This window comes from Paroedura picta, chromosome 1, assembly GCF_049243985.1.
Source record: "Paroedura picta isolate Pp20150507F chromosome 1, Ppicta_v3.0, whole genome shotgun sequence".
Taxonomy (NCBI): Eukaryota; Metazoa; Chordata; class Lepidosauria; order Squamata; family Gekkonidae; genus Paroedura; species Paroedura picta.
Window position 1 is genome coordinate 45,544,394 of NC_135369.1, and position 15,469 is coordinate 45,559,862.

At 47.2% G+C, this 15,469-nt stretch overlaps 1 protein-coding gene across 1 annotated transcript in view; it reads left to right on the forward strand.

Annotated features, from left to right (window-relative positions):
• Positions 1-4,388: 4,388 nt before the first annotated feature.
• Positions 4,389-15,469, forward strand: part of TTBK1 (tau tubulin kinase 1) — a 131,554-nt gene continuing 120,473 nt past the window's right edge. Inside the window, exon 1 of the mRNA XM_077336848.1 lies at positions 4,389-4,694. The gene's annotated coding sequence lies outside the window, so the exon portion shown is untranslated. The remainder of the gene's footprint in view (positions 4,695-15,469) is intronic.

Sequence of the window (15,469 nt, forward strand, 5' to 3'; positions counted from 1 at the left end):
CTGCTCTCTTTCGTGTGGTTCTCTTCTAGATACATGTGACTGTGGCCAAGAGCAACAGCCTTGGGTCTCCTTGGTAACACCTAGTGCCGGATGTGATGTTATGCTACAGTTTCCCAGCCTCTGTTCTCCTTCACTGGCTGTTGTTTGCAGGGACAGAGAAATGGAATGCACTGATGTCGCAGTCACACTATGCATTGTCTTTTACTAGACATCACTGAGAAGATACAGGCTGTTGCTTTTGGCCTTGACTGTGCAAGACATCTTATTCCCCCATCCCATCCCGAATCCCTCACAAAACATAAACAAGATTCCAGGTTATGCAGAACTCCACAATTGTATAATGATTCCAGCTATGTAAAAATACAGTTTTTAATTTATTATGAATGCTGCTTGAAGATTGAATTCAGGGTTTTTTCATGCAACATCCCCCGATTTCCTGATAATTCTGTACCCCTTAACTCAAAATCTGAACACATCCTGCTACCATCTCACCAAGGACCAGCTTTCAAGCTGTAAAATTCCTTAGTAGTTACAGCTCTCTGGCACTTTTTAAAGCAGCCCCACATATGGTACATTGCAGTAATCTAGTGTTACTATTGCATGAGCACACTGGCTGATCTTTTTTTCCTAAAAGTGGCCACAGCCCACTCACTATGGAGGACAAAGAACAAAGAGGGGATAAATGGGACATGGAACTAACTGGGGACCCAGGATCAGCAGCCCCCCAACACACACTACAAGCCTGCTCCTTTAGGTGGATTGCAATCCCTTTCAGAACAGGAGAATAGGTTGGTCCCAGGTCAGTTCTCCCTCCCACCACATATCATCTGTCGTTTTTTTATAACTCAATCTAAATCTCTGGACAACTTTTCCCGGGGGCTTTACAAAGATACTAAAAGGCATGGGGGGGGGGGAGATGAAGCCTTGTGGGACCCCAGAGGTCAAGGCTGAATTGCAGTCCCCCATCACCACAGTTTAACATAGGACCAAAACGACCACAGAACAGTGTTTCTCAGTCCCATTCCTGAAGGCCGAAGAATTAATAGGACTGTACTTCCCCTGTATATATCTCAGTACAGGTCATCCACCAGGGCAACCAAGGCAGTTTCAGTTTCATAACTAGATTGGAAAACAGATTAGAATGGAGCCAACAGTCCATTCAGGAATCCCTGGAGTTGTCCAACCACCACTTGTTCCATTACCTTGCTTAAGAATGATACATTCCTGGGTCTAGTGTAAGTTTCTTTAGGAATGTGCACCACAGGAGCATCCACCTCCTTTCTCAGGGAGGCATTTACTATCTCCTAGACCAAATCCACTCCCCCCCCCCCAGATTGAAGCAGCATAAGTGGCAAGGGATGTATAAGCAGATATGTCTCAAACTTCCAAGTTTGGAATCCCCATCCTCAGAATAAACAAGACAAAAGGTATCTCACATAACCAGACAAGTCAGCATCTTGGAACCATCCTATCCTGTGCTTGCTAATATAGAGTCAAAACTGGAATGGATGCAAGCAATTCATTTTATCTGCAAAGCGTTAGGTAAAGTTATCACATTGGCTGCAGGATAGTCCACCTTCTGTCGGCCACAATCTAATAGGCCCCTGACTATCCAGAAGATAGAGGTGGTGAGTTCTTTGGAAGTTTTAAAACAGAAGCTAGATAGTCATCTGACAAATGCTGATTTAATGAACTTAGGCAGATTGTGAGTGGGCGGGCAGGAAGGGATGTGCTGTTGTTTGTCTCTTGTGGCCCCTCCTTGCATACCCAGAGAATTGCTAATTGCCACTGTGGGATGGTAGGTGAATTTCTCCAGTCCAGGCTGGATTCTGGAGATTTTTGGTGGGTGGGGGGATCACTTGGGCATGGAATTGGGGTCACTGTGGGTAGGCAAGTAGTTGTGAGTTCCTGCATTGTGCGAAGAGTTGGACTAGATGACTCTGGTGGTCCCTTCCAACTCCATGATTCTATGATTTCTAATCCTGTAGGTCAACACTGTGCCAGTGCAATGGTAGCAGAGAAAAATTGTTTCTTCACTTCCATTACCACCCAAGCACAAGCTTTAAAATGAGCTCTATCCTGTGCCTTTTAAGATTTGTCTTGAGTTTATCTCCACTGTTAATCTAGTCATCTCCCTTGTCAACCATATAAACAGGGAAATCTCCCAGTGCCATCTGAAAGCCAATCAGATCTGCCTGGATATGGTAGGCGGATCATCTTAATTGATTTTTCGCTCTTGTGGACTATGGGCATCCCTGTAACTCTGAGCAGAAAGATTCAGGTGACAGGAAACATTCCACAAGAGGCAGCTGGAACACTTTGGACTTGATTTGTTAATTCTCTTTATAGATACTTCTATTATAGTTTCCCTCATAATTTATTCGTATCTAATTGGATACTAGAGTAGTGTTTGTACAGACAATAGACATTCTTCCTGACCCACTAAGATTATGGGTCTGTCTCTGGCTTACAAAGATTTCCTTACCTCTTAACTACGCATAATCCGGATATTTTAGCAAAGAGATAGAGCATACCTAAGTGCCACACTGCCACCATTGACTTTTCAGTTCATATATTGCCCTATTGCAAAGCTCAGATGAGTTGAGTAGCTGGGATATGAATTCAGGTCCTGCCTATTGTGGGCAATGTGGAAAAAATTGGCCCTTAAAAATATACAGGTTAGGAGCCAGCTTGGTGTAGCGATTAAGAGCTGTGGCTTCTCATCTGGCAAGCCAGGTCTGATTCCCTGCTCCTCCACATGCAGCCAGCTGGCTGACCTTGGACTAGTCACAGTCCTGTTAGAGCTATTCTCACACAGCACACCTGTCAGAGCTCTCTTGGCCCCACCTACCTCACAGAGTGTCTGTTGTGGAGAGAAGGGAAGGTGATTGTAAGCTGCTTTAGAGTTCCTTGGGTGGTAAAAAGCAGGGTTTAAAAAAAACCAAACTCTTCTTCAGGACTACTTTTCCCCTTCTATGGAGGAGAGGCCAGCCAGCACTTACTACAATTTTGTTGCTTCCTGTTCGCAAGGATTTGTGCCATTCCAGTAAAATAAGATGATTTGGGGAGCTGGAACTATTCAGCAATGCTCGCTACCCTGGATTTTCTTATTAGACTCAGAGTGGAAGATACGATTCATATATATTAGTCTGGAGTAATGACCCCACTTTTCATTCACTATCCTGTAAGCTAGCCTTTTCTCTAATTCTAGCAAAGAAGCCCAGTTCCTCGTTCCTATATGTGAAATGAAATTGTATGAGGTGAGGGACAGGGCAGTAGGCATGCTGTTTTGAAAGCAGATATTCAGAAATGCCTGCCAAACTACCTCACTATGATACAGAGTAGAAACAGGTTTCCTGTGCTTTTACATAATTTTAATTTGGTCTGTACCTTTGTTTTTATTATGGCTATTTCATGATGACATTTTAATTTTTGACACAGTGACTTCTCTGCTTTTAGCAAAAACCAAGTAACAGAAATGATGTACTGTAAATCAGTGATCCCCAACCCCCTGGTCTGGAGACCGGTACCAGTCCATGGATCAGTTGGTACCGGGCTGCGGCTCCTCCTCGTCCTCCCCCCTGGCTGCTGCCACGGGGGCTGCCCTGCCACTCTGCCGCTGGCTCACCTTTGGTGCTCTCTGGCGGCCGCCATGGTTGGGGCTCCCCCTTGGCATGGCACTGCGCAGCTGCTGCTGCTGGTAGTGCTCCCCAGCGGGCGGCGGGAAGTCAGGGGTGCCGGCGAGAAAGCAAGTGGAACAGGGGCTCAGGTGGCAGCGGCGATGTCCCTTGGCTAAAGACTACCCCCCTCCCCCAGGCCTCAGTAAAATTGTCAAGCATTGACCGGTCCCCGGTGATAAAAAGGTTGGGGACCACTGCTGTAAATCACCCTCCCCTCATTCCATATGGTGCCATTCAGAAAATTGGTGTGTGTGTTTGTGTGGGTATGCTCTGTTCTCCTTGTAATTAAAGAAAAGACTGTAGAAGAGGGTAACTAATTCTGCTTCAATTATCTTATGTGTATGTGTGCACTTTTTCTATGAAATTTAATGGGTGGTTTAAAAGTCTGATGTGATAGAGAAACAAATAGGATGTGGAAAGGAATGTCAAGCTACTACAATGCTTGAGCAGGACCTCAAGATCTCGCAAGGTGTCAGAATAGCCGGCGTCCCCCCCCCCCCCCCCCCATAAGCCTTCTGGCAATGCAGAGACCCGAAACGGCAGGCAATGTGCGAAGAGCAATGTCGGGCGGTACAAGGAAGAGACATGAGTTTGCAGCGGGCGCGGGCGCGCGCCCCCCCCGACGACTGGGCTGTTGCAGCGTGGTGGAGGCGGCGGTCTGCCAGTCAAGTACCTGGAGTCCCGGTGCAAGCCGCCAGGGCAGGGCGGGGCGGCGCTGCGGAGGCTGGAGCTGATGTCAGGCTGCTGCTGATGCTGCTGCGCGCGGTGCATTGTGGGCGAATCCCGCGACTCGGCGCCGCCGCCTCCTCTTCTCCCTCCTGCCGCCGCGGATCCTTCCCGAGGCCGGTGTGGGAGGGGGGGAGGATGCTCCCCGGACGGCCCCCGCAGGAGCAGCCGCGAGCAGAGCGCCAGACGGCCCCGGGCAGGGACGGGAGCTACGCGCCGGTGCCGCACTGACTGGGAGCAGCGGGGAGGGGATGCGCCGCCCTCACCAACGGCTGCGGCAGGGGCCAGGTGAGCGCGCGCGGGAGGGGCGGGCCCGGATTGGGAAACGCCGAAGCAGGGCGAGGGGCCGCGACCACCCAGGTCACTCGGGGGGCGGGAGGGGGCTGCGAGAAGGGCCCTGGACCCCTCCGCCAAAGTGGGGCCTGGCAGTGCATTGTGGGAATTGTAGTTCTTCCCCTCACTTTATGAGGTGGGGGTGGGGGCACAACGGAGCTCTGCGTCGGGATTCATGCTCCCAGGATGCCCCGGGGCGGGATTGACGGGACGCTTGACCAGTCGCTAGGATGAGCAGCCTGTAGGTGGGCTGAAACCAAGTCGGCGAAGCTGAAGGAGAGTTCAAGCAAGCTGCAGTGCAGGGAGAGGGCGGAGTGGTGGTGGGTGGGTGGGGCCTCCCGAGGGTGGGCCTCGCGCCTTACCTGCTGGCTGGGGCAGGGGGAGGCTGGGGCGGTGGGTGTGGTAGGCCTTTGCTCTGGAGGGGGATAAAGGTCGGACAGTGGGTGGGGGGACGGGGCACCCTTAGAAGGAATGAGCAGGGCAGTGGGGTTAGGGAGTGTGTGTGTGTGTGTGTGTATGATGGGCACGGAGGGTGGCTGAGGGGAGGAGAGTATGAGACCACCTTTGGGGCATGGAATCGTGTGGTTGGATTCGATTTAGCGTGCACGCTTTCTTTCGAAGCAGATACAGGGAAGAGGGGGTCCACTTGCTCTTGGGGGAGCTTCTTTTGAGGTTTTGCAAGAGAAGTAGTATAACTTAGTTTTGGGACAGTTTCAGGTATTATGACTACTATGCCTACTATACAGTCCAGCATCTGGACAAGAATAGCCATGCTGGATCAGAGTAGAGGTGCATCTAGTTCTGCATTCTGCCACACACAGTGGCCAACCAGCTCCTCTGGAGGTTTAGCAACAGGGCATAGATACTGAGGCCTTCATCTGATGTTGCCTCCTGGGACTGGTATTCAGAGGTTTATTGCCTTTGATCCTGGAGGTACTGCTTAGTTACCATGGCTAATAGCTACTGATAGGTCTATCCCCCATTAATGTTTCTAATTGCCACTTAAAGCTGTCTAAGCAAATTTCATAAAGAGGTATTTCCTTTTGTCTAGTATTTTGGGAGACAGAGAAATAGTTCTGTTTGTCAAATCTTGTGCAAATTTTTATAAACCTATTTTTATAAACCTAAACCTATAAACCTATTATCTCTTTATAAGATTAAAGACCTCGGATTTTTCAGTCTTTCCTCATAAGGAGCCCCCTGATCATTTTGGTAGCCCTCTTCTGTACTTTTTCTTCCTCTATGATGTCCTTTTTGAAATACAGTGAAATAATTGTACAGAGTATTCTAAATGAGGGTGTACCATAGATCTATGTAGGAGTGTAATTATTGCATTTTATTTTCAATCCCTTTCCTAATAATCTCCAACATAGAATTTGCTTTTTACAGTGCTGCGGCACACTGGGTTGACACTTACTTTGCACTATGTACAGTGACTCCAAGATCTTTTCACTTTCTGTCTCAGAAGGTGAGGACTTCATTAGCTATACTTGGAAGTTGGGATTTTTGTTCCATTGTGCATCACATTATACTTCCCAACATTGAACTTCACTCGCCACATTGTTGCCTACTTACCCAATTTGTGGAGATCCTCCTGGAACTCTCCATAGTCATCTTAGGTTTTCACTAAACATTATAAAGTTGAAATATGCAGCCAACTCACTCCCTATTTGATTGGCTCTACCTTGGGATATGCCACCAATAGGGAGAGAGCATTCTGCCAATGAGGGTGAATCAGGTCACATTGCTTGCAGGCAGCCAGAGAAAGCTTCTTCCCTGGTAATACTTACTCATAAGTGAGAGCTAATCAGTTCAAATTGCATTCTGCCAATAAGGGGCAATCAGTTCAAATCACACTTTGCCAGTTAGGGCCAATTTTCCAGTAAGGGCCAATCAGGTTAGATTGCATGCAGACAACCAACACTTTACCATAGGAATGTTTACCCATGAGTAAGTCATTGCCCTCAGTTTAGCCCCAATCAGGAGGGTCCTCAGTCCTGGTAGTTTAGCTCCAATCAGAAGGGACCTTTCAGCAAGGAAAGGCTAATAAGGAATCAGAACTCCAACTTCCTATGAGTTTCAGAAGTTTGCTGGGTGGAAGAGGAGCTGCCCTGCTGCCAGTAACCACCCTAAACTGCCCATTAGAGCTGCCCTATTGCCCTGACCTCTTTCAACTTGGAGAATATGGGGGGGGAGGGGATGCAAGGTAGGTGCCTTCTGGAGGGAGATCTGTGGAGACCCAGAAATGCCCCCCCTGACAGCCCTCTGGGACCTAGGACAGCCAGGAAAAGCCTCTGCCCTGGGAATGTTTAGTCATAAGTAAATAATGTTACGAGTCTCTTGTGGCACAGAGTGGTAAGGCAGCAGACACGCAGTCTGAAAGCTCTGCCCATGAGGCTGGGTGTTCAATCCCAGCAGCTGGATCAAGGTTGACTCAGCCTTCCATCCTTCCGAGGTCGGTAAAATGAGTATCCAGCTTGCTGGGGGGTAAACGGTAATGACTGGGGAAGGCACTGGCAAACCACCCCATATTGAGTCTGCCATGAAAACGCTAGAGGGCGTCACCCCAAGGGTCAGACATGACCCGGTGCTTGCACAGGGGATACCTTTACCTTTAAGTAATGTGAGGTTTGCAATTTGCAATCTGAAAAGGGAGAAATGCTTTGGGGGTAGCCATCACAGGCAACTGCAGCAGGGAAAATAATGTTGATGTGGGTGGGAAGGTATAGATTTTCCCTTCCCATTTTGGTATTGCTGCAGTCTTTCTAAGTTCTGGGGTTTCTGAAATCCTGAGGAATATTTCAGGGCTTTTTCAATGGTAAAAAAAATTGAGAAAAGCTGACATAGAGGCAGTAATTGAGAAATCCTCTATAAGTCATTTGCCAATCAATGTTTTCATGTTTGATTGTAACATAAAACTGTTTTTGATTTATTTTGATATTGAACTGAAGAATGTACTGACTGAAAGGTGTTCAGTTCTTTAAGCAAATGTTGCTATTAATTAAATATTTTCATTAAAGGAAGAAACTGTGACAAGTTTATGAATTATTTGATGTTTATTGTTTTTAGCAATTACTGCCACCCAGCATTTCTCTTTGTTTCCCACCTGGAGCCTGGCATCCTTGCATCTCCATGGGATACAAAGCCAGGGCTTTTCCCCAGGGGGAGTGATCTCTGTTGCCTGGAAATGACCTGCAATTCCAGCAAATCCCCAAGTCCCAACCTTTCCCATCCTGCAACCTCTGCCACAGAGTTCCCCCCTGGATATGAGTTGTCATTGTCTCCCCCCCAAAGCAGCCATTTTTCCCATGCGGAGCTGATCTCTATACTCCAAGTCCAGGAGCTTTCCAGGCCGCAGCTGGAGGTTGGTGACCCCTGGGTCAGGAATGTTCCTTGCAGTTTGGAGGTGGGGCCTCAAGAGTCCAAGGGTGGACAGGAGCTTCTGTCATGTAACCAGCCCCCAGGAAGGCCACAGTGCAGGTGTGCATCCTAGCGCCCATTGTATTCCGGGGTACAATGGGCTTTTATTATTATTATTATTATTATTTGGATTTATATCCCGCCACTCCCCGTAGGCTCGTGGCGGGTCACAGCAGTCCTATCCCCATTAAAATACCCATTAAAAGACTTTAAACAATCCCAACATGGCGGAACTTATTATTCCCACCCCTGCTATCAGAGCGGCAGGGAGGGTGGGGAGGAGATGCTAAGTCTGGGGGGGGGGGAATGTTGGCACTCATTCGCTGACCCCGGCCTCAACCAAAAACCTGGCGGAAGAGCTCCGTCTTGCAGGCCCTGCGGAAAGCTGGTAAATCCTGCAGGGCCCGCAGCTCACCCGGGAGCTCGTTCCACCAGGTAGGGGCCAGGACCGAAAAGGCCCTGGCCCTGGTCGAGGCCAGGCGTGCTTCTCTAGGGCCAGGAACGATCAGGAGATTCTCCCCCGCTGAGCGTAAGGCCCTGCGGGGGATGTAAGGTGGTAGGCGGTCCCTCAGGTATGTGGGTCCCAACCCGCGTATAGCCTTAAAGGTCAAAACCAGAACCTTGAACCTGATCCGGGCAGCAATTGGCAACCAATGCAGCTGCTTCAGCACAGGCTGGATATGGGCCCTCCAAGGTGTGCCAGTGAGGACCCGAGCAGCTGCGTTTTGCACTAGCTGGAGTTTCCGGATCAGAGACAAGGGTAGGCCGGCGTAGAGCGAGTTACAGAAATCTATTCTGGAGGTGACTGTCGCATGGATCACTGTAGCCAAGTGGTCAGGGGACAGGTAGGGCGCTAGTAGTCGGGCCTGGCGGAGATAGAAAAACGCCTGACCCGCTACTCTCTTGACCTGAGCCTCCATAGTCAGGGAGGTATCAATGGTCACCCCCAAATTCCTGGCCTGGAGCGCGATAGTAAGTTGCGTTCCTGCCAGGGTGGGTAAGCGCGCTGCCTGGTCCTGCCCTCTGCCTCCCAGCCACAGGACCTCCGTCTTGGAGGGGTTGAGTTTCAGGCGACTCTGCTCGAACCATTCAGTCACTGCTTCCAAACATCTGGCGAATGGTTCCGGGGGGGAGTCTGGGCGGCCGTCCATGAGGAGATAGAGCTGGGTGTCATCAGCGTACTGGTGGCAACCCAGCCCAAAGCTCCGTACCAGCTGGGCCAGAGGGCGCAGAAAGATGTTGAATAACGTGGGGGAGAGGACTGCGCCCTGCGGTACCCCACAGGGGAGTCCGTAGGGACGCGAGAACTCTTCCCCCACCGCAACCCTCTGGGTCCGGTTCTGGAGAAAGGAGCGTATCCAGCGCAAGGCTGTGCTCCGTATCCCCGTGCCGGCGAGGCGGTGGATCAGGAGGTCGTGATCCACGATGTCAAAGGCCGCCGATAGATCCAAAAGGACCAACACGGCCGACCCGCCTCTGTCCAGCTGGCGACGGAGATCATCCAAAAGGGCGACCAACACCGTCTCCACCCCGTGGCCAGGACGGAAGCCCGACTGATATGGATCGAGTGCCGAAGTTTCCTCCAAGAATGCCGAGAGCTGGTCAGCCGCAGCCCTCTCCACCACCTTGCCCAGGAACGCCAGATGCGACACTGGGCGGTAGTTGGCAGGGTCCTGCGGGTTCAGCGTTGATTTTTTTAGGAGAGGGCGAACCACTGCCCCCTTTAGCCGCTCAGGAAACTCCCCTGAACTTAGGGAGGAGTTGATGATGTCTCTGAGCTGGCCTCCTATCCCCTGGCCGCCTCCCTTGAGGAGCCAGGAAGGGCAGGGATCAAGGGGGCAAGTGGTCGCCCTGACCGAACTCAGCAACTTGTCCACTTCGGGAAGAGAGAGCCGCCTCTCATTCTGAATCAGTGTGGTTTTAAATAGCTTCCAAGTACTCTGTAGGGACTTGACTCTTCTGTGTTTCCCTTTTAGTTTTTATCTATTCTCATTTTTTGCGAAACTCCTTGTTATGAAATCACGTGTTAACAGTTTTGGACTTTAGGGATAATTTTCCATTGACAAAAATGCTGAATTTAATAGCACTATGGTCAATAATTTCCAATTGGTGTAACCTCTCCATTGCTTACCAGTTCTTGAGCCTTGCTCAGAATGAAGTCCAAGATCACTTCCCCTCTCTGTGACCAACTGTTCCATTTATGATGTCTAGAAATCTTATTGTCTACAGCCAAATGTCTGTGGACTGCAATTCTCACGAGCCCCTGCCTACACATTCTGGCAGGAGTCCCTGGTCTACAGCGTGACTCAAGCACATGTTTACCCAATCAATGTGAGGGTAGCTGAAGTCTTCCAGTATCATAATATTTGCTTAATCAGCTCCCTTATTTCTTTCTCCATCTCCAGACCAGTCTCAGGGTTTCATCAGGTGGGTGATAGTACACCCCCACTTTTAAACAAGACTTACTGCCAAATATTTCCACCCATATTGCTTCTGTTGGGTACATGTGGGACTCATACAGTTATGTCAAGTGACCAAGTTGGAAGCAGTTTGACAGAAAATGATGGACATTGAGAGGTTAGTGTGAGGAGGAGCATATCCAATTTCAACTTGCAGAACTTGTGCTAACCTTTCCTTGTAAACCTTGGGAAGTCACAGGAAATTAGTCTGCTCTTGTAAATTTTATATTTGAAAAACTATTCAGTTGGTCAGTTTTGCCCTTAAAATCTTCATTGTCTCGTTTGGTAAAAGCCTGTTATTCACTTTTAGAATCATATAGCTGACTTTCTATACTTATTTCTAGAATTATCCTTCCAGCCCTATTTTGTGTGTTCCTTGAAATGTGGTGCCCCAAATGAGTATTCCAAATGATATTCCAACACTGAATTAAATAGTAATATCACTTCCTGAGTTTTGGTTTTCATACACCTGTTTTTCCACTGCTGATTCCGGACGCTAGTTTGTACTAAACTTTGACATTAAAAAAAATCTTGTGCCACGTCCTAGTGGCCTACAGAGTGTAAGGATATTGCTGTGTTGGAGCAGTAGTCTGGCAACAGCTGGTTGCTTCAGGGAGCTTTGACAATTTACACTAGCATCCTAATCTGAGTTACACTTTTTGAAATCCCCTGAAGGCTTAGGGTGGACATTTATATTTATTTAGCACATGGATTGTATAGTATAACCAGGAGACCTGATGAATGCCTAGTAGCTATGCAAGGGACATTTGGTGGTGGTTTGCCATTTTCTGCTTCTAAGCCATGACCCCAGAGTTCCTTGGAAGAAGTATATTCAAATCCTTGGAGGTCTCCCATCCAAATTCTAGCCAGGGTCCTCCCTGCTTAGCTTCTGAGATCTGGTAGGTTCGGACTTGCCTGGGCTATCCAGCTCAGGGTTTAGGATGGTGTAACTCTGCTTAGAATTAGAGTATTAAACAATGTCTTTTTCTTGCTTTCACTTTTAGCTGCGGCCACTGGGAATGCTGGAACATTCCAGTGGCTCCCCTGAGCATCCCATAAAATATATTAAAATTTGGAGGGTTTGGTAACTTAGAACGTTAATTACTATTTGCTTATTTCTGTTTGTGAGTACTTACAGAGTAGTTTTGTTAGTACAAACAAGCAAATCTTGTCACCACCACAAGAATGACTTTCATATTTTATTTATACTGAGAGATTGTCCAGATAGACTTAACTGAAAATTCTGCAGTTGGGTACGGTGGATGTAGAATTATCAACTGTTGTGCTGTTGTTACATAAATCTATGGGACACTCACATTTAGAATAATGAATATGCTCTATTCCATCTGGAAAAAAATATAAATCTGTAAAAGGAACGAAAAGGGCAACTGAAAATATCAGATAGATGCAACATTTTGATCACACATATAAAACTGTTGTGTCAAATATTGGTATATCAGTCAGTATTATACACTCTGATTGGCAGTAACTCTTCAGGAGCCAAGAGCTTTTGAGCTTTTTAAAACTGGCACTGCCAGCAATTAAACCCCAGGACCTTTTGTGCGGAAATTAGATGATTTTCTAGTGAACCATTGCTCTTTCCTTCTTGAATAGCTCCTTCCTTCTTCAAATAGTTAGATACCTGAGAACAGGTGTAAGTATCATAAAATTATAAGAAGTTTGAATTTGACACATAGTGTTAAAACGTGGACCCATCCAATCAAACATCCTATTAAGCGAAGGAAACTTTCTTCACTCAGATTCCTGCTCAAGTCTGTTCAGTGGGGCTTGTTCCCAGGAAAGTGTTCTTAGGATTGCACTGTTCTTAGGATTGCTTTCTGAGATCCTTTTAATGACACATGGTAGGGACTGAGCCTAGTATCTTCTAAGTGCAAAGCAGGTGCCCTACCACCAAGACATGGCCCTGAAAGCCAGAACAGAGAGAATCAGCTGACAGCCTAGACCTCCAGAGATCTAAAAGAAACTTAGAGCTAATTAGATAAGATGTTGGAAAATCCTTGGATTCATCAGTAAATAGCAGCTTGAGTATGGTTTGTGTCTCAATAAAACATATTTTGCATGTTCAAAGTGGTAGGCATGTTGTGAGAATCAAATGGTGCTAACCCCCCTCATCCTAATCCAATTTAGTTCCAGGTTGTAATGTAACAAAACAGGGCAAACACTGAGGGAGGGGGTTGAATACTTTTGCATGCCACTGTAACTTATGCAAGAATCTGGAACAAGATATAGAACTGGGCTTGTCCAGTTGTAGCCATTTGTCAGCTCTGTTGGTTGAAAATTGACCTTGGAGGTTCAACTGATAATGGCCATAGATAGACCTTCCATTTCCTAATATATCTCCCCTATAACATATTTGCAGTATTGTTATAACAAGTTCGAATGGAAATGGATCCTGATTTCCTTTGTACTTACTTAAAAGTAACTTCATATAGTACCTGCAATACTTGTGGGGGATACTTTCCCACCGTACTTTTATCCCCCATTGCTGCCACTGGCCTGGTGCAGTTTCTGGCCTTTGCTGCTGTGCCTGCCCCTCCTGCTGACACTGCCAGTGAGCTCCATGTGCCTCTGGGCTACCTCTGAGCCCACCATGGCTTGTTTCCCCCCCAATGCCCACAAACCCCACGTGGCTCCCCATTGCCTCTGCACCTGCTAAAGTTTCTCCCCTGATTGCATACATTGCTTCCATCACCAGCAAGTCCCAGCACACAAATACTAGTGAGCCCCGTGTGGATCCTCTCTTCCTTGGCTGGGTTTGCTGCGGCTCCTTCCTACTGCAGGTGATGCTCATGTGGGTCCCGGCCACCTCTACCATCAGAACTGCCAAGACTTGTTTGCTCGCACTATTACAGATGACGCCTTTGCTGCTGGCAATCACCAATCTCCTCCACCTTCCAAGAGAGTAGGAGGTAGGAATGGAGTCTTCTGTATGTGCAGATAATGTTTTTGTTTTGGCAAAGATTTTAAACCCTTACATTATTTTATATCGGATTTGTCTACAAATCTGGGCAGTTCAGATTACAGATTAATGTGGCCCCAATCCACAGATCGGGCATTTCAGATTACAGAAGATAGTCTTCTGTCCTCCTAACCGAAGAGTGAACAACTCAGATTCATCTGAGCCCACTTTTATTTTTTTAATTAATTCAGGAGGGTTGAATCAGTAACAAAACTAAAAGCATTTTCTTTTTTGTTTCCTCTCAGCCCACTCCAGTTTCCTGTCTACTCTCCTCTCTGGTTCATAGCCCTCCCTCCTCTTTGTCTTTCCCTTTGTCACTGTTGTCTCTAATCTCTCTCCCTTTTCCTTTTGTCTCTTTCCACCCAGCCTTTCCCCCCCTTTCTTTCCCCTACTCTTTGTTGACCTCTGTGGCAAGGATGTGAACAGGCATGGTTGTCTGAGACACAACTATACACAATTAAATGCACAGGGGTGACACAGGAGCTCATTTTTGATAAATACAATTTCCACCCAAAGGGGTGGGAACAGACTTCAATTAATAAGGGTATGTAATTCCCACAAGGGCTCACAATTAGGAAAGTGGCCCATGGTTTATCTAAACCAGTACAAAAGAGGCACCTATGCTATGTAATGGCTGTTAAATCAAAGCACTGAGAAAACTATTTTATTTTTTAATTTTCCCAGATTCTTTTTGGTAGGAAACTTCAAATACAAAGAATGACCCCCACTTGTGTACTGCATCTTCTTGGGGATGCCCAGATTACTTTTTGTCTCCTTATTTGGGCCGTGTTATGGGGAGGTATTGGTGTCCTGGCCTTCAAATGTGGGAGAAGTTGATCTAGCTTCTACTGAGAAAAATTCAGGTATTGGTGAGCTTCAGAAAGAAGGACATGTGATAAACTGATGGTTTGATTTTTCTGTCATGTACCTAGATCCTGATTTAAGTGCTTCCACAAAAAATGTATTTGAAGTATTGTGGCTCAGATCAATGTTTTGCTGTGTCCTTATTAAGACTGGGCTAACAGAAAAATACACACAGGATGGCTATTTTACCTTTTTGCCTCTGGCTCAGTATCAGGCATTTTGTTACATTTAATATTTTGATCCAGAGGTTAAGTTTTTTTCTGTTGACCTCTGATCCTGATTTATCAAGTTTTCCCCCCTCCCCACAATCTGCCAAATCTCCACGAGTCTCTGCCTTTAGTCCTCCAGTGGATAGGTAGTTGTGAGTTTCCTGCATTCTGCAGGGGGTAGGACTAGAGGTCCCTTCAAACTCTATGATTTGATGATCCACTCATTGGCTGCATCTACTGTTGAGTATACTTAATATCCTAAATTGGCAACCCCATATTGAAAATAGGCATTAATCTGTTCCAAAATCTGCTTCCCTGTGAGCCCCAGATAATTGTAAATTATGGTATATTTCATTTCAGGGAGCACATATGTGGTGTTATCATAGTAATGCTTGTGTCTACCTGTAAGGGTACCAGCCTCCAGGTGGGACCTGGGGATCCCCTGGAATTACAGCTCATTTCCAGGCAACAGAGATCAGTTCCCCTAGAGAAAATGGCTACATAGAAGGTGAACTATATAACATTATATACTGCAATGAAGTTCCTCCCCTCCCTAAACCTCACCATATGGTTCCACCTCCAAAGTCTCCAGGTTTTCTCCAACCTGGAGCCGGCAACCCTACTTTTTGAGACCCAGTTTGGTGTAGTGGTTAGGAGTTCAGACTTCTGATCTGGCATGCCGGGTTCAATTCTGCACTCCCCCACATGCAGCCAGCTGGGTGACCTTGGGCTTGCAACAGCCCTGATAAAACTGTTCTGACCGGGCAGTAATATCAGGGCTCTCTCAGCCTCACCCAC